This window comes from Lissotriton helveticus, chromosome 4_1, assembly GCF_964261635.1.
Source record: "Lissotriton helveticus chromosome 4_1, aLisHel1.1, whole genome shotgun sequence".
Taxonomy (NCBI): domain Eukaryota; kingdom Metazoa; phylum Chordata; class Amphibia; order Caudata; family Salamandridae; genus Lissotriton; species Lissotriton helveticus.
In genome coordinates this window covers 914,914,930-914,942,711 of record NC_136063.1, presented here as the reverse complement: position 1 = coordinate 914,942,711, position 27,782 = coordinate 914,914,930, and positions in this window count along the sequence as shown.

Below are 27,782 nucleotides of genomic sequence, written 5' to 3'. Positions count from 1 at the left end.
TTGCGCTATATAAATTCCTATAAATTCAAATTCAATTCAAATTAAAATGCTATTCACTGTTGGATTCAGAATCTCCGCCATTGAAGCCAGAAATTTGGCAGCACAAGGTTCCACAGGTGAGTCAGACTTGAGACTCCTTAGTAAACAATAAGGCCAAAGGGGTTCAAACTACCGTTAAGTCCCCAGTATATAATAGGGAAGGGACTTTTTGAGGCCTCGTAGATTACCTGCACTGGAGTGTGCACTACTGTCCTTTTACAAACTAGTTTTGCCTTGCAGGCTTCTTTTAAATAGAAATTATATGCAAATTTGACTTTGGATTTAAATGTACTTCTAAAGTATTAACTCCTTAACTGCGCCGAACATTCCGCGCTAGTGCGGAATGTTCTATTGCGCGGGCGGGACCGCGACGGCCAACGGACGTGCGCAGCACTCCACAGGTAGTGCACGCGACGGCCGTTGGCCGTCGGCAGCAGCGATGAGGTTAATCGACTGTTGTATTTATGTATGCACCAGTGTCATGTAGTTCCTACTAATCTATAGGATCTGTATGTTTGTTGGACAGCACAAACTTTGGGTGAGGTGCCTAGACTGATTCTGGGAACCCCGCAGGATATGTTGGAACTAGAGACCAGCTAGCTCATAGTGCTACATAAGCCCCCCTAACCTTACCAGGGAGCAAATGGCTTTTGGAAACGACTGAACAAGACAACCCTGACCCCTCAGGGATCCTGGAAACAGATTAGAACCTTTCACTCAGTCACTCGTGCTTACTTGTGCTCAGGGAAATATACAGAGGGTACACAGTGGGAACTTTTCAATATATTTATTGAACCAATGTTATTCTTGTTTAGAATACATGTGCTATGATAATCAGTAGTCAGAAGCAGATGAAAGTGATTACCAGCACCAGAAGAGTGAATAGTAGATATAGTTCTACTGTGGTGCTAAAACAGTATATATATGGAGGTATATATACAAGGCCATAATTAGGTGCACTCCTACTATGCAAACCCTACTCAGCATGTACCTAGAGTTTGTGTAGGTGTGAAGAATCCCCCAAGGGACGATCCAATCCCATTCCCTGGTGGGAGAGAATATAGAATCCCGTCTTGGCCACGAACTGGACACCCCTCACGGAGATGTCAGACTGCTGCTTGGTGGCATACAGGGACCATCAATGTCAGCTGAAGTGTCTCCTCTGCTAATCTTTTGGGATGCTCAATATTTATAATAGAAAGCTTCGTTGTAATATCCTTATAGATCAGCAATGTATGGATATGTATATAGCCCTGTCGCCCCTTGAATGAAGATAGAACGACATTCTTACATTGTGCGTAAAAAAGCTTTGTACATGGCATCATGATAATGTTATGTGAAGCTAGATGTGTAAGTAGAAGTTGTTTCAGGGCAACTAATCCAACTTTGTCACACATGTGAATATGTGCAAAAGGTCACAGCAGAAATGTTATTGTTCAGAATTAGGACAATATAAGAAAATGTGCAGCTTCATTTTCTGGGCCTAGCCATGGCACATAACACCCACTCCTCATACTAAGGGTTGATATATAAAAGCTATCTAAAAGTCAGCAGGCCATAATGAAATTAAACGAGAAAAGATCCTAAACCACTTCTAAAATCATCTAAAAGCTAGTTTCCCTTTAAAATACTCATAAAAAGTCTTTTAAAAGTCATTGTACTATTTCAAATCCCAAGCACTCAGAAAGCTATAGTGCCTAGAAAAATACAGCAAAAACTGTTTTAATTTGCTTTGCTTAAAAAATAGGCCAAATCATTCCCACAACACAGCCAATTGTTTATGTGTTCTGAGTGGTAGTTGCAACATTGATGTCCTGGCAACCGCACCTCGAAGCAAGTTTATGGAGCAAAAGTGATTCCATCCAGTTCCCACAGCAGCCCCTGACAGGGGGCTGCATCCTATAAGTGTATTTTAGAGCGGGTATCCAGTTCACTAGGAGCCAAGGCATCCCAGGGTGGCTAAAAAAATGCATTCAAAAGCAATGTCATACGCCTGTGTCCACATAACCCATGGGCCTTTAAGGGGTCATTATTATTTCTATGTCCAGTGGCGCAACCAATTGTGATCTGAGGCATACATGCAATAAGCATTCACGGCTGCAAAGCAGGCATTGGAATACAGGTTGTACGCAGTGAAGCCAAATAGCCCTAGAGGACAAGAACCAGTGCTTGTTCAGTTCTCAAAGCTGAGGTGTGCCGAAGCAGTGTATCATGAGCTAACAGCATCGCCGTATAGGCAGTGCTGGAACGTCCATTGCGGAGCAGAAAAATTTAGATCAGAATTCCCACCACGAGTACTAGGACAAGCGGGAGACATTCAGAAAACGCTTCCCAACATGAAATGTCTGATAGATGGTATAACTCTGAAAACCATCTGAAAGGTGTTAACCACTCCAGAGTGAATACACTTAAAAAACTGTGCTATTCCCTTCATATTAGACATATGAAAGATACTGTGGGCCAGCTCCCCAAGATGCAGCAGGAAGTTAGTATGGAGTAGAGTCTGTATCTAGGGCAAGGACCTTGCAACCTGTATATCAATTGTCTTGCTGGCTTATGTTAAGGTCACATCTTTTTGAAAAAGCATGGCTTTCAGTTTGTCCAGAAAATCAAAGTGTACCTTGCAAACAATTATTGAAGGCCATAGGTTGCCTACTTAACTGTGCAGGCAGGTGGAAATAGTACTTGTGCACAACAAGTAACTATGGAATTAACTGTTACCAGATAAGCAATGCCTGTTCCATTCTCTAGCAACCTTGATCATTCCACATCAAATAGCTCCCATTCTAGAGTAGCTTGAAAAGCAGATGGCTCACGGCCGCCAGAGAACCCTTTAGATAACAGGCCAACTGAAGCATTGCATGCCACGTGAAGTGAAATGTCCTTGCAAGGACCTGCTTAAAGCATCCTCACAGTTGGAACTGCTAAGGAAAACTTATTTGTATCCTTTCCTGCATCTAAACCTGAATGGTAATTGCCAGTATTCATGCTCATAACCTTCCCCAAGCTCTTTATATCTGCCTACATTGTGGCATTATAGATAATATTGGAATTGCAAAGTCATGACTGGTAGGGTGATGTAACCATGGATTATACAGTCTGTGGCTGGTGTCCCAGCCACAGTTAAAGGTAATTGGTCTAATTTGTCTGTGTGCAACATGGTATATCTCGCATCTCTTTGAGCCTTTAATATCTGTCTCTCAGTCAGTTTCTATGCAGAAAACAGATTTGTGCTGTTGATATTACACCACAACATGCGGCTAGAACTTAATGTTTGCAACCTTCAGCTTAATAATGCAATGGCCCGTAGTAATGATTGTCCATGCTGTAAAATCCATCTTGCTGTATCATGTCAATTGCAGAAGATACTATATTGCCCAGTGAATACATTCTGCATGTTAATGTGGTGATACGGTTGTTAACCACAGCCAAAGCCTTTTCTAAATTAACCCTATCAATCTTGCGCAGGCTCTCAACAGCTTTCTGTTGAGAAACTTTCCACAGCTCGTTGTCTGTTGCATACAAGAAGCACTTTTGCCATGGGTGTTCTGGGCACCTAACAAGAAATCCCTGAGATTCATGTCATCAGAAAGAAGACATAAGTGTTTCTTCACCTGTGACAGTGTTGAGGTTTTTATCCAATCATGGCACAACTTCCCAACACTGTGATGTCGCCACCTCTGAGTGTTCTAATTGCACATATCGCTGATCAAGCCTATTGATCCTAAACCCTTCAGTGTTGCCTAGGATTCTAGATTGACACCCATTTGTGTCCACAGGCCAAACCAACCATCCCTTCCAATTGTGGTCTGATGAATTTAAAGAACCATTTCATATTATGGTATCTAGTGTATCCTCACTGTGTTGTGTGAAATGCTGCCAGTATCAAAGCGTGAGAATGCAGGAATACAAGGTGTGTTTGAATCCTTAATCTCGGCTTTTCTAAGACAGGAGGTCTGTTGTACTGTTCTATTATAAAATATCATCTGATGTGGTATGAGGCATGCTCTGAATGATGCCTCAGTTCCCTGAACATGCCAATCTTTTATCCCCCAGACAGATTATGTGTTGATGATGTCTTTTCAAAAGTTGAAACCCTGCACAGACAGCTGGGAAAGAAAGGAAGCTGAGTATATCAGCGTTGTGTTTGTTAGCATATTTTTCTTTGCAGGTGATGGTGTAACCCTATAGTAGTAGGAGGCCAGGTCTGATGTATCAAAACCAGAAACATAAGCAAACGTTTGTGCAAATGTTTTTATACTACCTTTAGGTAGTGTTGGACAGTGTTCCCATTGAGTGTAATTATTAACAGCACGTGGGATAATAGCTTTGTGTAAGAAGTGGTGACCATAAGGTTGATATCAAAACATATCACTGAAGTTAGATGTGCCATCATGTAATCAGAAGAAAATGCAGCTGATTGTTCTAAAGCTACAAGTAAATTGTGCACAGTTTCAATGTCCCAATCATCGGAGAAAGTACTAGAGGTGATGAGATAATGTAAGGAAATTTTAAACAAATATGGTATTTGTAAACGATCAGTTGGACCATACACATCATACAATACCCTGACCCACATTATTTCTTCTGAAACTGGAACTGCTGTAATGTTCACCAGGGACAGGTCCCTTGCTTCACAATATGATAATGCATGTGGTATTAGAACCAAGTTTGCAAGTTGTACTGCAGAGCGTTCTGGGAGATAGTGTCCATTCGGAAGTGGGAAAAAGATAGTAATCGAACCACTCCAAAGAGCCAGGAAAAGTAATCCAATCGTAATCCATATGTGCAATCAAGGCGTAACAAAGTATGTCTATTTCAGCCAAAGGTAGAGAGCATGCACTTGGAGCTTGAAAGGGAGAGTAGGTGGTAACTCAGGTTCACTTGAATCTGATGAGAAGTCATCATAATGCACTACGTATCCAGACGCCGTCCGGTATATTTTTGGCAGTTCAGCAGTTTATGTAGAACTTGGAGTTGACTCAATATGTGGCATATTCACCGAGATGTTCTCAGTTTTCTGAATTGAGATTTGTGTTTCTGTACCCATTGACTTTATAGTTGTAGGTCTTTCAACAGGAAGAAGTAGTACTTCATTGTTGTTTACAGTTTCTCTTAGGAGAGGGCAATTTTCTGTAGATACTGAATCTTCCATCAGAACTTCCTGAATGGTAGCGGGAGGAGGGCAGCAGCTACCCAGAAGCCAACTTGGCCTACTGTTTAAAATCGGCCACATAGTGTGGTTTGATCAGATCAATTGAGACAAGCCTTTCATCTCGCCAGCCGACAAGAGGCAGAAGAAGTACAGTTCTAGTAGCTTCAACAGCCAGGCAGGTAAAGGCCCAAATTCTTTATTTGTCCATAATTTTTTTACCTAACCAGATCCCCAATCTTCAGGACTCAGCTGGGTCTTGTTGGTACAACCTTTACTTCTACAGTGGCAGTGCTTTTTATTTCGATGTTGCTTTGTGCACCCCTGAATTCAATGAGTTCCTGTAAAACAGCCAAAAGTTCATTGATGTCAAACGGTGACATTATCGAGGTCTGTTATCCACATTTTCACACCAAACAGGATTTCATATGGAGTACGACCACCCAGGTATTTTCTTGGTATGGTTTTGAGTGCTCTTCTGGACCTCATATAGGTGATTGACCCAAAAGACACCTGCGCCTAATACCCTTGCTGTTAGGGACTGCTTTAAGTCACAGTTGTTCTTCTAAACTATTAAATTTCCTTAGAGATGATAGGGGGAGGAGTACAGCAAGGTCATACCCAAACCTCCCATGGCTTCTTTGTAAGCCCAAGAGCCTAACACCGGGCCCTGGTCAGAATGTAGTGTGCCAATTGCATATGTCCCGATAAAGACTCACAAATGCTTTATAACAGTTTGAGTGCCAGCTGGCCACTGTGGCCAAACCTACAGGAATCTGGAGCATGAATCCATTGCCACCAAGATATACTTGCAAGCCCCATCCGAGTGTAAGGGACAACAGTAATCCAAATAAACACAAGCCAGAGGCTTGTCTGAGATCAATAAAGGTGTCTGAGGAAGATGTGATACGGTTGAGCCTTTCATATGCTGACAGATATCACATTTGAGGTGAAAGTCCTTGGTCTGTTTAGTTAGAACTGGACATCAATAGCACTGCTTTAGTAGTAAGACTGTAGCAGTAACCCCTGTGTGTGCTGACCCCAGACCCTCATGTGCAGCTAGCATTAAACAGAATCTACGATCAGTGTTTGGTATTACTCTATCCCCCACTCCTGGAATCTCAACAGACAGAATATTTTGTGCATCTAACTTGTAGGAGTTCTTGAGTGGAAAGCCTCTCGGCAGGTGTGTGTCATTGCTAGCAGCATTGATAGCCACCATGATGTCCCTGTCTAATCTCATTCTACAACGAGTGATTACAACAACGGCAACAGTGTGAACTGTTGCATTAGTGGCTTCATCAGCCATGGAATTCCCTTCAACGTGAATGCCAACATGCTGATGACTCAATGTGTGGATAGCATGAGCCTGTGGTAATCACTCTTTCAGCTTTACCACCTGTTCCCAAAGCAGCTTCTGCTTTGTTGTGTAACCCCTGGAATTTTGAAATCCATTTTTGCCCCAATAGTTAAGATATTCATTATAGGACTAGGGGCCAGATGTAGGTAATTCTCATTTACCGATTCATAAATACCGAATTTTACCGATTCGGTATTTATGAATCGGTAAATGAGAAGGTGGGAGATGTAGGTAAAATTTTATTTTCAATTACCGAATCGGAAACATTCGGTATTTACCGATTCGGTAAATACCGAATCGGTATTGCCCATTGATTCCTATGGGCCTTGAAGCCCATAGGAATCAATGGGCAATACCGATTCGGTATTTAACGAATCGGTAAATACCGAATCCTGAAAGGGTGCAGGGGGTGTCACTTTGACACCCTCTAGCACCCCAAATACAGGCATGTGCGCCATGTGGCACACATACATGCCCTAAGGGCATGTCTGTGTGTCACATGGCACAGGTGTGCATGCACAGATGTGCATGCACACCTGAATTCTGTATTTTACCACCCAATAGGATTGGGTGGTAAAATACCGACTCTTAAGGGCCTGTGGCACTCTGTGAAGTGCCACCTACATTTGGATTTACCGAATCGGTAAAAATACCGATTCGGTATTTTACAGAATCAGTAAATTTACCGAATCGGTAAATTTACCGATTCTGTAAAATGCTGGCCCCTACATGCCGATTCCTAAATACCGGTCGGTAACGGCCGAATTCGGCCGTTACCGACCGGTATTTCCTCTCCTACATCTGGCCCTAGATGCAGTAATATGAATCTCACACTATATGTGTGGGTAATCCGTGATCAGTACTTTGTAGTACCAGAATTATGGCTTTGAGCTCTGCCAGCAGCACTGTAAAATAAGTCAAAGTCAAAGTAAAAAAGTCTTGTATAGCATAGCATATCACCGTTAGGTCTCAAGGCACCTGCAGACAGATCGACACACCTAGATTCGTATATCGCATTATTGGGGAACAGCCAATGCCCTAGTGATTGTGTGTATGTTTTTTTAGGATGGAAATTTCCATCATGCTTTTAATATTGCACATGCCAAAGAATTTTGGTGTTTTGTCACTACAGCAGGGTGAGCAGATCCATCAGTGTAAATGATATAATCAGATCGATCTAGAGGCATTATTTTATTTGGCAGAGGATATTCTTGTTCGTACTGCAAGAATGCTTGTGTTTGTAAAGTAGAATCAAATCTATAAGCCACATCTGTTACAGTGAGAAAGTTTGCCCATTGTATCTATTGTGGATGTTGTGCTTTGGCATTTGGAACGCTTGCTTTGGTAACGGCTTCTAAGTTTGATACTGGGGTCACCACAATGATTAGTTTCCCCAGTGCTAGTGCTCTCTCTCTCTCACTACAGGAGTCTGTACTGCTAAGAGAATATTATCAGTGGGTGCAAAACGCATTCCAAAAATTGAGTACAGATATGATTAGTATGCAATTGATATTGTATCACCTTCATTGAAAGTGATATAGGTGTACCCGGTTGGTCCAGCAACTATGCTGATCACCAGGTTGGTTGTGTTTACACGTGTGTGTAAATGTTTTGAAGTTATCATGCCAGAGTGCACAGAACTTAAAATGTTTGTATATTCCTGTGTTCAATGTGTGATTAAAAAAATCTGGTCTGATTAAATCGTAGAGCGGTTTTACTCATTCTGCATAATCCAAAATGTATAGTCTGCCAAAATTTAAAAGTCCTAAAATGGATTGTGTTCTTTTCAGAGTTGTTGGAGGTTAGAGCAATACACATTTTTCCCAAACATGTGTCGCCAGGCTTTTGACTTCACTTTACAACTTGTATCCCAGAAACGAGACATAGAGAAGGGCAATTTTTGTTTTTTTAAATTAACTTAGCAGCCCAAATGAGTAAGCCCCAGCAATATGCAGTCTACTCTGTCCAAGTGTTACATTAATTCATCGTCCGTCAGATAAATAACATCTACATAGGACAATGCCTCCTCATCAACATTTTGAAGTAACTCTGTCACTCTGGCTGACAACAGCCCAGGGCTATTCTTATACCCCTGATGTGAACAGCAAAATTGCCTTTGTGAACCTAGCACTGAAAACACTGTCAAATATCTACTTTCAGGCGCTATATTTTGGCAAAAAAATCCATTCGAGATAGCTAGTGTTGTTTTGTCTTTTTTCTACACAATCCTATTCATTAGTGCAGCACTGTGTGCATTTTGTACTGTGAATGTGTGAGTAGAGGTGCGGGTAGAGGTGTTTAAATGTCTCTAGCCTAAAAGTAGACAGTAAACTAGACAGTATGACTTGTCCGGTTTCATTACAGGTAACAAAGGATTATTCCTTGAAGAGGTGCAATTTTGTATGACACCTTGGTATTGAAGTTGTTCTAGGAATCCCTAACTGTTTTTTAGCTTTATGCTCTATTGGGTCCCGTCTCTGGTGTTGAGGAACTGGTTTTAATGGGATTTTGTGATGAGGTGACTCATCATCTCACCCAACATGATTGCGGTATAGTTCATGAGCTAGTGCTAACACCCAATCCTTGGCATATGAATGTTTATTAGATTCTGAAACGAGGTCAGAAAAAACAGGTCAATCTACTGCTTGCCCCATTAGGCACTACTTTGTAGAATTCTGGTGACTGATCCCTTTCAGCCAAAAGAATATTGTAACCATATGTCAGGTTCGGCCAAATGAGAGCCTTGATGTGTATGATAATGTGCCCCTCCAATTGGAGTGTTATTTTGTGTAACCAATGAGAGACACTTACCTTTGTATCAGCTGTTTCCACCGTGATATTCTCACTCTGCGCTATTATCACCAGATAATCCATCAGGTTCCAGTGAGCTATAGTGACTTCTGCTGCACTGTCCAGCATCATCGCTGCCCATTCCCTGTTCAGAAGCAGAACCCTCAGTAGCCTCAGCAGCCTGGGCGTGTCTTATTTTAATCCCAGCTGCCTTCTTCTTTTTGAAGTAAGGTTTGGGAGTCTTTTGTTTGTCTTCTTTTTCAATGATGTACTCTGAAGTGCGATGTGTTTCCCTTTGGGCTTCACGCACTCTTCTGATCTGCGGTCTGACCATCCACCTCTTTCTGAAGGTGTATCAGATAAATCCTGAAAGGAACAAAAGGAATGTGTAGCAGTATCCTGATACCTGTCAGGCTTTCTAATATCATCATGGTTTTTGCAGATTATATGGTTTCCTGTTGAGGAGACCCACCCTGTGATTCTGTCTTGTTTTGTTTATTTATTTGTTTATTGTCGCATTTCTTCTGTGAAGAATTGGGTGCTTGTTTAGAGTTATCCTTTACAGAATTACTCTTAACCTGTGTTTTCCCAGGTCTGGCTCCCAAATTATCTCTACCTAGTGTAGCATAGGATTCTTCAATAATTCTAGGCAGGTCCCACTCCTGCTGCACAGCAGTGAACTCCCTGAGGAATTGAGGTATAGCCAGTGCAGCTGTCTCTTCCTTAATGTTACCTAACATGATGACTGATACTGCGGCAACATTGCCCATTAGTTCCATCCCCAATTCCAGGGTAGGTGCTGCCCCGTACTCATTTTGTAACTGTTTCAGTACTTCAGGTAAAACAGCCAGTTAAGGGGTACCATGTGTTCTGGTGTAAACGGCAGCGAAGACTGTACCCTAAGTGGCACAATCTTCCACCAGGGGGGCCATCTCCATTGGCTAGCAAATTGTTCCTATTATGTGTTTTTCTTGTGGAACCTTAGGGGAAATCTGCTTCAAGCTAAAAAATGTTGTGCTCTTCAGAACGGAATTTTCTCCTGACTGGAGGAAATCGTTCCCATTACGGCAATCAGCATTTGTGGGCTGACACTAGTTGTAGGAAAGTAGGATCTGCTTCTATGGTTACCCCCACATTTAGCCTAGTTCTAAGCTGTTATTGACTAGTCTGACTGGGATCCTGCAAATCACGACCCCAGACTATCTGCTTTCTCCCTAAATTGTTATGTTCAGTACTTAGGTACATCCCAGAGTGGATACAGCTGTACTCTTATAAGTCCCTAATATATGGTACTAAGGTACCCAGAGCATAGGTACCCCAGAGGTCCCTCATGGGCTGGAGCATGCATCTTGCCACCCATGTGAGACCATTCAAAATGGAACTACATGCTTGCCATTGCAGCATCTGTGAGCTGGTGCTACCACCACTTACTAAAGATGTAGGTTTCCTATATCTGGGGTCATTGCTCTTAAAACCTATAAGTCACCCCTATAGCAGGCCTTTGCAATCCTGAAGGCAGGGTGCTTGGTTCTAAGTGAGAAGGTGACCCTGCATGAGCAGAACATCCCTACAGCCTACGGAACCCATTATCCCGGGTTGTCAGTGAAGCAACCATATAGAGAGGCACTGCGTAATTAGGTGATGACCCTCTCAAAATGGCTTCAATTAATCCTATCATGTTTGGTATCAAACATGTTGGAATGACACCCCCACACTGTAAACAGCAAGCAAGGTATGATTCCAAGCACTGTAAGAGCCCTCCATTAGGTTCTTAGTGTTCCTGGTGGCAACCTTCTAGACCCAGACAGCACAAAATGGTTGCTGCTACCAGAGACACGTTTTTGCCCACCCCCTGCTTAGCCAAGCTTGAGCAGGGGAAGGCATAACAATAGACATCCTGTCACAGGGAGGTGTGACCACTACCCTGTATTCACAGGTACCGCAATTACATAGACAAGTCTGCTGATCCTGAGCTCCTTCAGACTCCGTAAGGTTTTGCAACACAGGTTGTGGTTTTCCACAGCTCCTGAGGTCTGTCCTGCCCTCTCACCAAGTTTCATGCCAGTATCCCTCGTGGGTGTGCAATATCCAAATCCCTGTGCACAGCATCATCTTGCAGTTGCAAAGGATTGTTGGCTTCCTTCCAAGAAGATCTTCGTATTCCAAGTAGCTCCAACCTGAAGCATCTCCAGTGACCAGAATCTCGGGTCACATCGTATCGTGTGCCTCGTGGCTGGCATCTTTTGGCGAGCTGCTTGAGGTCCTCTAGCGACTCCTGTGCCTCTGGCCTGTGGGTCCATTTGATGGTCACCGTTGCTTCTCTTTGACTCCCCTGATTGTTCAGGACCTACCTTGACTCCCCTTCTTGTGGTGAGTCCCCTGAAACTTGCTGGTTCCAACGTTGCTCCTTCTTCAGCTCCTGTGTTGGTTGAATTTGCCAAGGCTTTGTTGGTGCTCCCGCCGAACACCGACCCCTCAGCACTTGACAACCTTCATGGAACAGCTCCTGGTCTTCCTCAGTGTCGCCTGGTACTCTCCAAGTCAAGGTCACCATCAGCTCTCCTGCAACACCTGACATCGGAGAGCATTCATCTTCCAAGTCTCCTGGTCACTCTTGAGTGGCATAGACTCTGTCCCCGCTGCTTGCAGACACCTCTCATCAAGAATTCACCTTCGGATTCCTCCGGACACTTTCTCCTTCTTCAGCAGTGCCACTTTCCTGAAGTCCTCCATTGAGTTTGATGGTGGTTTCTGGCACCACTTCACATGTATGCACCCACCCCTGGTTTAGGTAACGTGGGTACTAGGGTATCCATGCGTGGGGTGGCTCTCCAAACTTCTGTCTTCCACGGGGTTTCTTCAGGGTCAACCGGAAAGGGTCCTTAATCTTTAAAAATGCAACAGTGACTTACACATAGAGTTGTACAGAGCACGCGGTCATGTTCCTACACTGCTCTCCGTGGGTCCCTACCTACTCACCTTGGGTGGTTCCTTGGGTCCCCAGCACTTCTAAGTCCTCTCGGCCTTGTCTTGGCCCGAGTCGTGCTTCTTATACCACTGTCTTAGTATATGGTTTGGTCCCCACAGACGTACACTGTGTATTATGTGCTATTTCCTGTGTTTCTTTCCAAAGTATTGTGTGCATTATGCATATCTCTGGGTTAGGAGATATTTGTATGTGTTAGAGAGTATTATATAATAAATACATATTTTTATAAATACTTTGTGTGGTTCTTTTTCACTTAATCTATTCTATAAAATTGCATTCTTGTGAAACAAGCTGCTTTATACTCCTTCTGGACTAAGCCTGAAGGCTGCTCTCCACAGCAACCACTTAGAGAGTTTTCTAAGGTTGTCTAAGACCTCTTAAATCACCATAAGGGTTGTCTGGACTGGTGAAAGGTGCACACTTACATAAGTGGACATCATATACCAGGCCAGTAGCTATTTGGGGGTGTGCAGCCTGAGCAGTCCATGCAGAGTTAATTGTGAGTGTTCGCATTATGAACTGTGTAAGATTTATTCAAATCTTTACTAGATCTTCGTATAGTGTTGTTCAGGGCCAGCTTTAACACTGGTGGCCCCCTGTGCATAATGTTTGTTGCCCCCCCATGACTACCTCTGCCACGAATTCCCTCACTAGCACCCTTTAACAGTGCCTCTCAAGTCTCCATAACCACTGTATCTCAGATTCATTTACTTTTATGGCGCCACTCATACAAGTGTAAGGTGTCAGAGCACTTTACATAACACACACATTGTGAATAAACAATCATATGTGTGTAAATCAGTGTATCTGAAATGTTACATCAGACAGAACTACAAGGTGTAGTATAGGAGTGACATGTCATTGATACTGGCAGGCAATATAGTTTAAGAGTCGTTATTCTGGAAAAGCACACATTCAAAATTTAAAACATAACCTGATTGTTAGGCGTTCTCTTTATTAATAGTAATTGTTTTGTACCCAAATGAACCCTTTAGGCAAGGTTAAGATAATCAAAGACTTAGCAAAAAACATATAGCTCTAGCATATGTCTTGGAGTTTGATGGCAGTTAATAGCTCAATGTTCTATATAAGAATTTTGAATTATAAACAACAAGTAACAATAAGAGCTCTCTTACAGAAGCACTAACCCACTGTTCTATCTACAGTATATGTACTTTGTTATCAACCTGGTGCACATTCTTAGCAGCAGGCATTTCAACCCTCTGCGCTACCTTAGGATAAGTCAAAATTTCCACTAGACAAACCTCCGGTCTCTTTCTAGGAAGACAACATCAGAGTTACCTTGACATTTTAATTGATGCCTGAAAGTTCCTGGAGGCCAGGAACGCAGCAGCAGGTGCTTTTAAAATGATAATATACTTGCAAAAATGATGCCCCCACCCCAAGTCAGCACCCGGTGTGGTGGCACTGATCGCACTACCCTAAAGCGAGCCCTGGTATTGCTAATTCTGCGGCATCTAAGTTAGCGAGATAGGGATGCTGTGTATAAGCAGCTAAGACTGGCCAAGTCTCTCATTCTTTACTGAGCGGACCGAGTCTCACATTTTCTATGGTATGGGGTAGGGCGCCTTTAAACCAATTTATGTGTTTCTGAAAAGTTAATGGAATTTCTATGTCCACATATGGAATGTATTCATCTGGTGTTTCATCTTCAACGTAAGTGTGAAACATTTGTGTGTTTGCGGCCGCAGCCGGGAATGGTACCCCAGAATAAAAAAACTCTGTTCTGAATGCTTCATATGCCTCAACAACAAAGGTAAAATCTCCACCCATTGCTGGGAGACCATATTGTAGTAATTTCATAGTAGCGTCATGTCTACAATTGTCTGTAAGATTTAGAGCTGCTACTTCCTCTTCACCTGCTTCTCTGTTTAAGGACATTGTGTGAAGCAAGAAGAAAATGTGTACATTAATTTATGGAGATAGGGTTAGCACAATGTGAGAAAAATATTTATCCTACAAGCTTGAATAACCTCCAGCAAATGCATAGGGTATACATACTCAGCCGAGGCAGATTTCTTTACCACCACGGTCGTCTCCGGTTTGGAGGTTAGTAGGGGTCCCTGAGAAAAGCACAACTGAACTAATCAGTTAGGCCATTAAATCAGAACCCAACCAATGCTGGCGGTGCCACGTCGTGTAGTTCTTACTAATCCATAGTATCTGCACATTTGTTGGACAACATACACTTTGGGTGAGGTGCCTATACTGATTCCGGCCACCCCTGCAGGATATGTTGGCCTAGAGACTAGCTAGATCAGAGTGCCAGTGTAAGCCCCCTAACCTTAGCAGGGAGTCAATTGCTTCTGTCAACCACTAAACATGACGACCCTGAACCCTCAGGGATCATGGAAACAAATCAGAACCTTTTGCTCAGTCACTCGTGCTTACTTTTGCTCAGAGAAATATACAAAGAATTCACAGTGGGACGTTTTCAATATATTTATTGAACCAACGTTATTCTTGTATTAAATACATGTGCTGTGGTAATCAGTAGACAGAAGCAGATGAAAGTGATTACCAACAACAAAAGAGGGAATAGTAGATATTGTTCTACAATGGTGCTAAAACATTACATATATGCAGGCATATAAACAAGGTAGAAATCAGGCGTACTCCTAATATGAGAACCCTACTCTGTGTGAACCCTAGAGTGTGTGTAGATGTGAAGCCAAGAATCCCCCCAAGAGACCATTTAACCCCATTACCTGGCAAGAGAGAATGTAGGACCCTTTCTTGGTCATGCACTGGACACCCCTCACAGAGAAGTCAGACAGCTGCGTGGTGAAGTCTCAGCAGACAGGGCCCTCGGTGTCAGCTGAAGTGCCTCCTCTGCTAATTTTTTGGGATTCTCTTAATTTGTAATAGAAAGAATCTTTGTGATGTGGGTATATATTATCAATGCTATGGATATTTAGATAGCCCTGTGCCCAGTAGATGAAGATATAATGTCATTTGTACATTGTTCGTAAAAAGGCCTTGTATATGGTGTTCGAGGCAGTGTGTTAATGCTATTCAAAGCTAGATGTGTAAACAGAAGTAGCTTCAGGTAAACAAATCCAACATTATCATGCACAAAAATATTTGCAAAAGGTCACAACAGAAATATTACTGTGCAAAATAAGAAAATGTGCAGCTATGTTACTTGGGATTAACCCGGGCACATACACCAGCTCTTGAACACAAACCCAGTGAAACACCTCTTAGCAGGGATTCATTTTCTTTGTGCTGTAAAAAGTTTCACAGTACAAGTTGGAGAAAATTCTCAAAAGCCTGTTTTTACTACATTGCGATGTTAAAAAGCAGGAAAAAGGCACACCTGGTGGATGTGCAAATTTCCAAAACTAAATTGGTCTTGCAGAAAACTTTCATATGTGCAGTTTGAAGTGTAGATACGCAACTGGCAAAACTTAAACTTGAGTCTTGCAAATGGTGTGTTAAGTGCAAATTGAAACACATTTTGTTATAGTGAAATCGACTGCTATTTTTGAATGGTGCACAGCTCTTATGCCAGTACACGCATAGGGCTGCCTGAGTGACAGACACAATGCAGGCAAGAGATAGAGAAATCCCCTATCTGAAATGCAGATCATGTACTCTACCAAACAGAAAAAAACATGCTCAAAGGAGGTCACATTTATATCCCCCCATTACTTCCTGTTGGAAAATATAAGCCATGAGATGTATGGGCTCTCTAGCCCTGAACACATCAATATGCTCCCAAAAATGATGTAAATAGATGGACCGGCACCTGCAGTCTCAGCTGATGCCCATCATCATCCATATGTACCTTGGGAGCCAATGCAAAGTGCAAGAAGGGAGTGCAAGCCTGTAATTAGTGCTTTGCCTTCCTCCTATCGGGGAATCAACAATCAGTAAAAGGTTAAGGGGATGGATGGGTAATGTGATGAGGCTCTGAACATTAAACTTAAGAGCATGCTTTTAAAAGAGAGGGATGTAGTTTTTTCAAGGCAGGATTTTATCAGCTAACATCGTCTGCAGACGATGCGTCATTTGAGAGGGTAGACATCAGCATAACACAAATCGGTCCCACTTGAGTTCCTCTTCCAGTGGCTACAGCCTGGGATGCAACGGTTGCCCTTGGACGTCTCTTTGCCGTGCAGACAGGGATGATCAAACTCTCTGCCCTTTGTTATGTTGAACCTGGGATAGAGTGCATTGACACCTGATCGCCAGCCACTGTTATGCAACAGAGGTTGACAAAAGAGGCAACTAAAGTATGGGGTAGGGTTGCAGCAAAAGATGGGACACTGAAGAGGTTCTGTTAAGAAGAAACTGTTCAGTACAATTTAATACGTTCAATGCCTGTTAGATTGTCAGCAGCGACAGAGGAAAAGGATCTTTCCTTCTCAGGCTGGTGAAAAACATGGGCATTTTAGCACCTCGAGGGCTGAAAATGTTAAAAACGGCTTCAACCATAAGATGCTTATAAATAAAATAAAATTCAAATTACTACATAAAATGTACATCCCCAGTAAAGGGAACAAGTTTAATTTTAAGTTCCCAAAAAATTATTATAAAAATAACCCTGTCTGCATTAAAAGATATATATATATATATATATATATATATATATATATATATATATATATATATATTACCTACTGGCGGTCGCCAGTAGGTATATATAGTTAGGATTTTTTCCCTATGGGATTTTTTAAAATTCTATGTCTAATAACTTTGGCGTTTGTGGACGGAATTGGCTGAAATTTTCTGGAAAATGGAACATTTTGTTTCTGAGCAGCCCCTGGAAATTTGGGGGGGGTTCGTCCAGGGGGGGTCGAGAAAAAAGGGGGGTCCCAAAACGTGTTTTTAACATTGAGTTTTCCATAGGGCGGTTGGCCTCACTTTTAGCCCGAACGGCTGAATGGATTTGCATGAAACTTGGCAAAATTGTAGGGACTGGTAGCCCGATGTGCCTTTTGTAGGTCTCAATATATGTGCTCCAGTGGATTTTGAGAAATTAACGTTTAAAAAAAGATATATATCTGTAAGCGCGCTCCGGGCAGCGCTCCGGTCCGCGGACCTTAAGCGTACCGGAACTTCGCGTAGCTAAGCTGATTGGCTCTCCGGTGTCTGTCAACATTCTAAACAGTCCGGAGCGGCCGCCATCTTGTCTCTCGGTAGGATTGAGAGACAAGAGGAGGCCAAAACAAAGGGGGAAATAACCATAAGGGGGCATACTAGATCCTCCCTGACCCCCTAGGTTTAATGTGGAGGTTTTAAAAGGGCCCCGCGGGGCAAAAAAAACAAAAAAAATGTTTTGTTTTTTTTGCGTGGGGAGCGCCCGGTCCGCGAACCGGGAAGCGTTCTGGGCAGCGTACTGCAATGAAAAATGAATGATAGACTTTTCAAATGCTGTATGTTAATTGATTGTTGGTTTTGTTGATTATTTTTTATTTTCTTTATTTTTTAAGCATTTTTTTTTATTGTGATTGTGTTTCATAATTTATTAAACTTTCTAACATTTCATTGTCAGAAATTTCATAATTATCATTGAATATACATTGTAGTCTCTGAGGGTGTAAAATGTCCTCATTTTCAAGGAGGTTATCTACTGCTTGTACACATTGCAGTAGTTCTTTGTCTAAAGTTTCATCGAAAAATTCAATATCATTTTCATCATTGATTTCTTGGCTGCTCTCTTGCAGGACAATTTGAAATTCAACTTTCTGTTCGCCTTCCATTTTGCCTGAAATTTAGATTAAAAAAATATATATTAGTAGAGATAGGGCACTGTTGGGATTAATTTTGGGCAGTGTATAGTATCAGAGTGGAAGTAGGAATATAAAAAAGTGTATGTGATTTAACGTAAGTAAATTCATAATTATACAAGAGAAGCCTAACTCCAGAAAAAGTTTACCATATTAACTTATAGTGCACAATATACTTCAGTTTTAAAAATAAAAACTTACCTTTAGAAAGAAGTTGAAGGAATTAGTGAAAATCCTATTGAAATGTACACCAAGAAGTAGTAGTCAAAATGGCTGTGTTTTCTTCTCTTCCTTTATATATATTCAGGTATATAACCAATCAAATGTCAGGTAAAAAAAGTAGAAAATGAAAGTAACATTTTAATTGGTTGTCAATTCCAACACTTCAGATGTGTTTTGTGAAGTAATTTACCTCACGGTATTTAGAGAGGTCTACAGGCTAAATGGCTAAATGGAATTCCAATCAAATTTGTGAAAATGGTAGGGATTGGTATGTAGTATGAGCTAGTCTATATTTGGTGAAATTGTCTCCAGTGGCTTTTCTGTGAACTACTTTCCCACCTTTTTTGATGGTGCGCTTCCCAGGGAGCGACCCGGTACGCGAACCGTTGAGCGCCCCGGTTCGCGAACCTTAAGCGTAACGGGAGTCCACCATTTTGTGTTTCGGTCGAATTAAGATACAAGATGGAGGGCAAATAATGTTCAGAATGGGTAGAAGGGGGCACGGTAGACTTATCTTGACCCCCTAGGTTTTGTGAGGGTGGCTGAGGAGGCCCATATGTGCGAAAAAAAACCATTTTTTTTTAAAATTTCGCGAGGTTAGCTCCCGGTTCGCGTACCGGGTAGCGCCCCAGGGAGCGTACTTTGTTGAAAATTAGTGAAAAATGTTAGAGTAAAATAATAATTGTGAGTGATCAGATGTAGGGTAGCTCTGAGAAGAGCTTTTGGGTTTATGGTACATTTAGGTACTTATAAGTAGGTACCAATGCACATTCTTAAATTCAGAGTGAAAATTCTGTTGCCCTCATCTGAGAAGTGAACTCCATCTCCTCTGTAGATATCTTGCATGTAGTAACGCAAGTTATTGTTGTACAGGGAGCCCATTCCATGGTCTCTCATGTAAGCTGAAACAGATTTGTTTACATGCTTCCTCGACTTCTCAATTTGTGGACCAAATTGGTTTGACCAGCTCCATTTCTGTCTTTGGCATATATTTGAATATACCAAGGCAGTCTGAGGAAAAAGTGCCATTAATTGCTCAAAGGTGTCCTTTAAAAGCATTTCCAGACCTACACCAGTCAAAGTGCCCAAGTCATTACCTCCACAGTGCACAATTAACAGGTCAGGTTTGGGCAAATGCATAAAGGTTTTCACCAATGGTATCAATTGGTGACATTTTAATCCTCTGTGGCCAAACCACTTAATTTCCACATCTTGTAAATTGAGGTTAGGTAAATTCCTGTTTTCAGTGTACCTTTGAGCCCAGTGAATATAACTATGTCCAACAATCCAGACAGAAAACATGGTGAGAGAAGGTTCTCCTGCAGTCAGATGAAGTGTGGCAATGAAATGGCAGTTGAAAAAATGAGAGTTTAAAATGAAAAAAACTGTGGAGTTTCTGTGTTCATGAAGCAGTAACAGTGATTGGTGGATTTTGATTGCTGAAAACAGAAAGTTAGGGTGCACGGATGAGTTATTTGAAAGATGTATTTTGAATGGTCAATAAAAAATCATTAAATGAAAGAATGCACTGGATATGCAGGTGCACTGAGAGTTCAGAGTTCAATTGCAACATTGTTGTGTGAACTTGCAAACACCAGAAATCTTCCAAGAGGTGGTTGCCATGCAGAAAAGGCAGAAAGGGCAGAGGGGGGAAGGGTTTTCATTTGAAAAAAAGTGAGGGAAGAGTTTTGATTGGGTGACATGAGAGATATGTGTGAAGAATTACAGCATTTCTGTGCTTTTGATAGCTGCAGACTCTGGAGTGCATACCTTTTGCTCTGCTGAAGACAAATTGGTGTGTTTCTGAGACTGTTTTCAAACTCAAAGTATTTGCTAAGGTGAGAAAATATTTCTTTAATTTAGATAGAGAATAGTGTGCTTTAAGGAGAAAATTATGAATTATGTGGCGCAAATTGCTTGTAAATATGCTCCCACCTGTGCAAGGAAAATTTAGATTTTTAATGTTTGTGTTACATAGCCATGTTAAAAGTGATACAAACATGCTGCAAAGGCAATTAAAAAACGCTTTTATGTGTCTTAAGGACATTTTAAGTAATTTTCCCATGTGCAGTGTTTTGAAATTATGATTTGAAAATCGTTTTTGGGGAAAAGGAATTGTTTTTAAATTTATGACAAGGACATAATGGTGTATGCTTCCTTATAAGGCAATTGACTGTCCCTGATGTTATTTTTCCCATTTTAATGTAAGACCTTTCTCTGTGGCGCAAATTGCTTGTAAATATGCTCCCACCTGTGCATGGCAAATTTAGATTTTAAATGTTTGTGTTACATAGCCATGTTAAAAGTGACCCAACCATGCTGGAAAGGCAATAAAAAAACACTTTCATGTGTCTTAAGGACATTTTAAGTAATTTCCCTGTGGGCAGTGTTTTCAAATTATGAATTGAAAATCGTTTTAGAGGTAAAGGAATGTTGTTAAAATTTATGTGCGCCATATGCCCCCAAATTTCTTTTTCAGGGGTGCAGCAGGGTGTTATTGAGACACCCCTACACCTTTGGAAAAATTCCTAATTTGCTATGAGCTAATTGCTAATTGCAAATTGCACCTTCTTTCATATGGGCATCCTGGCGCATGGAAATGAATGGGTAATTTGCAATTAGCAATTTGCTCATCGCAAATTTGGAATGGTAAAGAATCGCTATTTATTCCTTAAAATTCGCTATTTTGGAAATGCAAAATAGTTATATGATACATATGGCGGTTGATGTCTAACAAGATAAGAAGCTTAGGGATACATTTATGATGACTGGCGCAATGAAGTGGACATCACTTACTTCATTGGTAGAGCTTTACATGTATTATGTCCTCTGTATTCTTCATCAAGCGTAACTTTAATCTGCAATCCTGAGTAGGCCTCACCTTAAACAAACCTCTGGATAGGCCACATCTTATCGTCATCCTGAATTAATCATTTAAAATGCTAGGGACAGATTTATGATAGGTGTATGCCTCTTTTGCGCCACTTACAAAACACTGTCCATGGGGAAATGACTTAAAATGTCCTTAAGACACATGAATGTGTTTTTTTAAAGCGTTTGCAATTTATTTGGGTCACTTTTAACATGGCTATGTGACTCAAACAGTCAAAATCTAAATTCACCATGCACAGGTGGGAGCATATTTACAAGGAATGTGCTCCATGGGGAAAGGTCTTATAATGTAATATGGGAAAAATGACATCAGAGACACTAAAATGCCTTATAGAGAAGCATACACCATTATGTCCTTGTCATAAATTTGCAATCCATTACTTTTCCCCCAAAACGATTTTCAAATCATAATTTGAAAACACTGCACATGTGGAAATGACTTAAAATGTCCTTAGTTCAAAATTTGCTATTCCTTATTTTGCGATTGCACTGAAGGATTTGCAAATTTTGCGATTCCTTAAATGCAATGTATCAAACAAAAACTATGTAAAAAAATGACATTAAGGATTTGGAAACTACCACCAACTTCTAGTTGGTGGTAATTTGTGAATTCTTTTCAAAAAGCTTTTTTTCCAAAAAACAAAAGGTGCCAAATGACGCCCATACATGCCCTTAGGGCATGTATGTGCGCCATATGCCCCCAAATTTCTTTTTCAGGGGGTGCAGCAGGGTGTTCTTGAGACACCCCTGCACCCTTGGAAAAATTCCTATTTTGTGATGAGCTAATTGCTAATCGCAAATTGCACCTTCATTCCTATGAGCCTCCTAGCCCATGGAAATGAATGGGTAATTTGCAATTAGCAATTTGCTCATTGCAAATTAGGAATGGTAAAGAATCGCTATTTATTCCTTAAAATTCGCTATTTAGGAAATGCTAAATATTTTGATGGTACATATGGTGGTTCATCTGTAACAAGATAAGAAGCTTAGGGATACATTTATGATGACTGGCAAAATAAAGTGCAAATCACTTACTTCATTGGTAGGCCTTTACATGTATTATCTCGTCTGTATTCTTCATCAAGCGTAACTTTAATCTGCAATCCTGAGTAGGCCTCACCTTAAACAAACCTCTGGATAGGCCACACCTTATCGTCATCCTGGATTAATCATTTAAAATGCTAGGGACAGATTTATGATAGGTGTATGCCTCTTTTGCGCCACTGTGCGTCACTTTTATGATGCAGCGGCGGTGCAAAAGATTTGCTATGAGGCGACAAAATTACAAATTGATGCATTTAGGCAGATATGTCATGGTGTAAAAAAAACGTACCACATGAAACCGATGCAGCAGTGATGCAAAACATGCACCATGTTGCAAGACAGGCCTCACTTGGGGCAATATGTATCAAGCTAATTAGCATTCGCAAAGATCAAAATTCTGTGAATTTCGGCCTTTGCGAATGTTAATTAGACAAATGGTATGTATCAAACAAGTTTGATGCAAAATAAGGAGTAGCAAAATTTGCTATTCCTTATTTTGCGATTGCACTGAAGCATTTGCAAATTTTGCGATTACTTAAATGCAATGTATCAAACAAAAAATATGTAAAAAATGACATTAAGGATTTGGAAACTATTGTGGTAAATTGGTGGTAATTTGTGAATTCTTTTCAAAAAGCTTTTTTTCCAAAAAACAAAAGGTGACATATGACGCCCATACATGCCGTTAGGGCATGTATGTGCGCCATATGCCCCCAAATTTCTTTTTCAGGGGTGCAGCAGGGTGTTCTTGAGATACCCCTGCACCCTTGAAAAAATTCCTATTTTGTGATGAGGTAATTGCTAATCGCAAATTGCAACCTTCATTCCTATGAGCCTCCTAGCCCATGGAAATGAATGGGTAATTTGCAATTAGCAATTTGCTCATTGCAAATTAGGAATGGTAAAGAATTGCTATTTATTCCTTAAAATTCGCTATTTAGGAAATGCAAAATAGTTTGATGATACATATGGCGGTTCATCTGTAACAAGATAAGAAGCTTAGGGATACATTTATGATGACTGGCGCAATGAAGTGGACATTACTTACTTCATTGGTAGGCCTTTACATGTATTATCTCCTCTGTATTCTTCATCAAGCGTAACTTTAATCTGCAATCCTGAGTAGGCCTCACCTTAAACAAACCTCTGGATAGGCCACACCTTATCGTCATCCTGAATTAATCATTTAAAATGCTAGGGACAGATTTATGATAGGTGTATGCCTCTTTTGCGCCACTGTGCGTCACTTTTATGATGCAGCGGCGGTGCAAAAGATTTGCTATGAGGCGACAAAATTACAAATTGATGCATTTAGGCAGATATGTCATGGTGTAAAAAAAACGTACCACATGAAACCGATGCAGCAGTGATGCAAAACATGCACCATGTTGCAAGACAGGCCTCACTTGGGGCCATATGTATCAAGCTAATTAGCATTCGCAAAGATCAAAATTCTGCGAATTTCGGCCTTTGCGAATGTTAATTAGACAAATGGTATGTATCAAACAAGTTTGATGCAAAATAAGGAGTAGCAAAATTTGCTATTCCTTATTTTGTGATTGCACTGAAGCATTTGCAAATTTTGCGATTACTTAAATGCAATGTATCAAACAAAAAATATGTAAAAAATGACATTAAGGATTTGGAAACTATTGTGGTAAATTGGTGGTAATTTGTGAATTCTTTTCAAAAAGCTTTTTTTCAAAAAAACAAAAGGTCCCATATGACGCCAACACATGCCCTTAGGGCATGTATGTGTGCCATATGCCCCCAAATTTCTTTTTCAGGGGTGCAGCAGGGTGTTCTTGAGACACCCCTGCACCCTTGGAAAAATTCCTAATTTGTGATGAGCAAATTGCTAATCGCAAATTAAACCTTCATTCCTATGAGGCTCCTAGCCCATGGAAATGAATGGGTAACTTGCAATTAGCAATTTGCTCATTGCAAATTAGGAATGGTAAAGAATTGCTATTTATTCCTTAAAATTCGCTATTTAGGAAATGCAAAATAGTTTGATGGTACATATGGCGGTTCATCTGTAACAAGATAAGAAGATTAGGGATAGATTTATGATGACTGGTGCATCACCAGGGATGTGTCAGTCATCCTGCGCCGCTGTTCCGCCACCCATGGTGTGCTGCATTTACAATGCGGGGCATCATGGGGCAAAAATGGCACAGATGCGTGATGTATCTGTGCTGTAAAGGTAGTGATTGCTGGAGTTGTATCGCAAGTGCGATGCAGCTCAAGCAAGGCTCAGGGGTGCCCCATCTCCACAATGTTGCGTCAAGACCTATGCCTGCTTAAAGCAGGCGCAGGGTTTTGACGCAGCTTTCTCCTATCTGATTGTAAATACGGCACACCATGGGTGGCAGAGCAGCGGTGCACGTTAACTGGTGCATGCCTGGGGATGTGCCATTTAACATAAATCTGCCCCTTTACATTTAAGTATGTGCAGGACACACAGAGTCGGTGAGGCTTATCCAAGGTTAAGAAGAGATGAGTCCTGTTCACTGAAAAATTAGACATAGTCTTCACCTGATCAGCATTGCTGGACATGGCTAAGTAATAGCTGCAAAATATTACTCTTGTTAAACAATTTTACTATTATAATCTCTGAGATTTGTCTCTTACTCTGCAACATCTCATTGTTGTTATCTTTCTTTAAAGATAAAGACAACATCAACATGAGTGACAATCTGCAATCAGTTGATTTTGACCTCATCATTGAACTTGTAATTGAAACATCAGTGGATGTTGATCCATTGGATGATTTAAATCCTGAGGATGAAGAAGAGCGTGATGAGGATGCAGATTTGTCCGAATTATATGACATAGGGTGGAAAGCTGACCTGCTTGAGCCTATGGAAATATAAACATTTATTTTTAAAATGTATAATGAATGAAAAGTAAAAATGTAAACCGTTTAATTTAAAAATAAAGACACCTTCAAAAACAGGTTATGTGTAGTGTCTTCAATAAAATATTAAAATATGCTCATAAAATTAGATCAGATTCACATATAAAATAGCACAGGTAACATAAATATAAATGTCATTTCTTTTCTGCTATTTCTGTATTGTAAATTTGCCAAGGACTAAAAAATCTTCTATTTAAAATGTCAAGTAGTGTGTTAAGTTTTTGATCATTGTTATTGATTTACTGTTTGGTAATAATGGTTAATAACATTTTTTATTATATTTTACCACAGATTCAACTGCAGATCATTTCAAGATTTCACCATGCCAACAATAGAAAGACAGAGAAAGGCTGCAAAACGTCAAAGACAGCAGGTGAAACAAAATAAGCAGCAGTCCTCTAACAAAAATAGTTGTCAAGTCACGAAGAAAGCACCGGGTAAGAGCACGAAATATTTCATAAGAAATATGTGTAGTAAAAAAAATATTACTACAGAAAATGTTTCAGTCCATAAAAAGAGAAGCAAATCAAATGGAAAGGAAAGGCCAATCAAAAATGTTACTGCTAAAGCAAGAGATAAGTCTGTGCATGATAGTAGAAGGAAACAACAGTTTAGGGACATTCGTAAACGAATGTTCCGCAACAGGATAATTGGCAATTTGTTAAAAAATATTAAGAAAGGTCAACAGAAACTGGTTTTTTATAAGAGAAAAAAAAAAGTTGAGAAAGTTATTGATCAGGCATTTGAAATTAAACGTAAGTTATTTATTTTGATAATCAATAGAATTAGGAAGCTAAACAAGGCAATTTATGATTTCAAAAGAAATAGTAGATGGAAGAGAATAGTTAATCGTAGTAATTTTTGTGAAGTTTTTTCTGGAGAATGGATGCATAGTTCAAGCTGTGAGGCATTTTTTAATGAGGAGAGTTATTTCCAGGATAATGATTTGGTGCATGCAGTTGACACCAGTGGTCGTGCTTATGAAGTGAAAGATGGTTGTCCAGTTGAAAAAGAAAAACTTGTGACAACAGAGACAGAAGAGGTGTTAGGTAATGAGGTTTTAGGAAGACGTGCTAAGGGTCCTGTGTACACCTGGAAGTGTAGTAGTATTTGCAGTGTGCGACAGGATTCCATCAATTTGCTTTGTGATTTTGTACGGTCATTTAATAAGAAAAGTTTGAAGCAGAAAATAAGGTTGTTGCAAGAATTAGATCCTTGCAGAGTGAGAGAAGTGACAGGTTTGCATGGTCATTCACTGGCTTGTCTTTCCAGGAGAGTATGCCAGAGTGTTTTTCATCATTTCAGGATGCTAGCAGTGCATCATAATAAAGTGAGGAAATTAGTTAGAATGTTGTATTATGCTAAGAGTCCAGCAATTATGCTTAAACAATTATGCGCTGCTCTTTTGCATGGTTCTGAAATAGATGTGAAGAACATATGTGAAGAAATTGAGTTTTGTTACTTTGGAAGTAAAGAGGAGAATGTTGAAATTGACCCAGAAGAAGAGGGTAATGTGGAAGATAGTGTACAGGTTTCCAGTACAGATAATTTCCAGAGGGAAATTGCGACGTTTCAGGTGAAATCAAGTGAGAGGCCTAATTTCACTTGTGTGTGTTGTCGACGCACTTATTATAAGAATCAGACTAAGTTAGTGGATTTATATGCAAAAAGTGAAAGGGAAAATAATAGTGAATGGAAGGATTTTGCAACATACTTGATGGTAGAAAATTGTTTTGATTTGGGATTTGATCAACGTGTGTGTACTTATTGTTGTTGCAAATTAAATCAAAACCAGATGCCTGCTAGAGCAGTTCATAATAATCTGGAATTGGTTGAGATTCCTTCTGAATTGAAGGATTTAAATACTTATGAATCTATTTTGATTCAAAGTATCCATCCCTTTCAGGCTATTGTAAGAATGGAGCCAAAGACAGGGAAATTGCCTCCATCAGATTTACAGAGAGGATTAAAGGGAAGAGTTGTTTATTTGCCTCTAGATTTGAAGAAAAACATTAACACAATTGGAGTAGAAAAAGTGGAAGAGGAACCTCTGGTTATCTTAGTTAATGGGGTTCCGACAAAGAATAAGAAAATATGGCAAGATTTAGTAGATGTTAGGAAAGTTAAAAAGGCAACATGGTATTTGAAAAAAAATAATAAATACTATAAGAATGTATATGTTGCAGAAGAGGAAGTAAGTGAGGAAGAGGATAGCGATTTGTGTGCTGGTCAAATTGAGAAAGTAGAACCCTCTACTAGTGAAGAAATATATGAACATTATAGTGTTCATCCTTTGCATTCCAAGGAAGTCATGGGGAATGCTATTGAGTTGTTTCAAATGAAACAAGCCAAAGGGAGTCCCATTAGTGTTTGGGAGGAAAGTTTGGAAGCTCGGTGTTTCCCACAGCTTTTTCCAACAGGTCAGGGAGGAAGATATGATGAGCGACCTCATCAAATTCCTGCTTCTGAATACCGGACTTTGCGATTGTATGCAGGAGATGCTAGGTTTCGACAATGCATTCCCTATTTGTTTCATCTCCTGTTTGAAAGCGATCTGTCTGGACTGTCATATGCAGTGAACCACATCTTGAAAAGTGGTATACACATGCAAAACATCT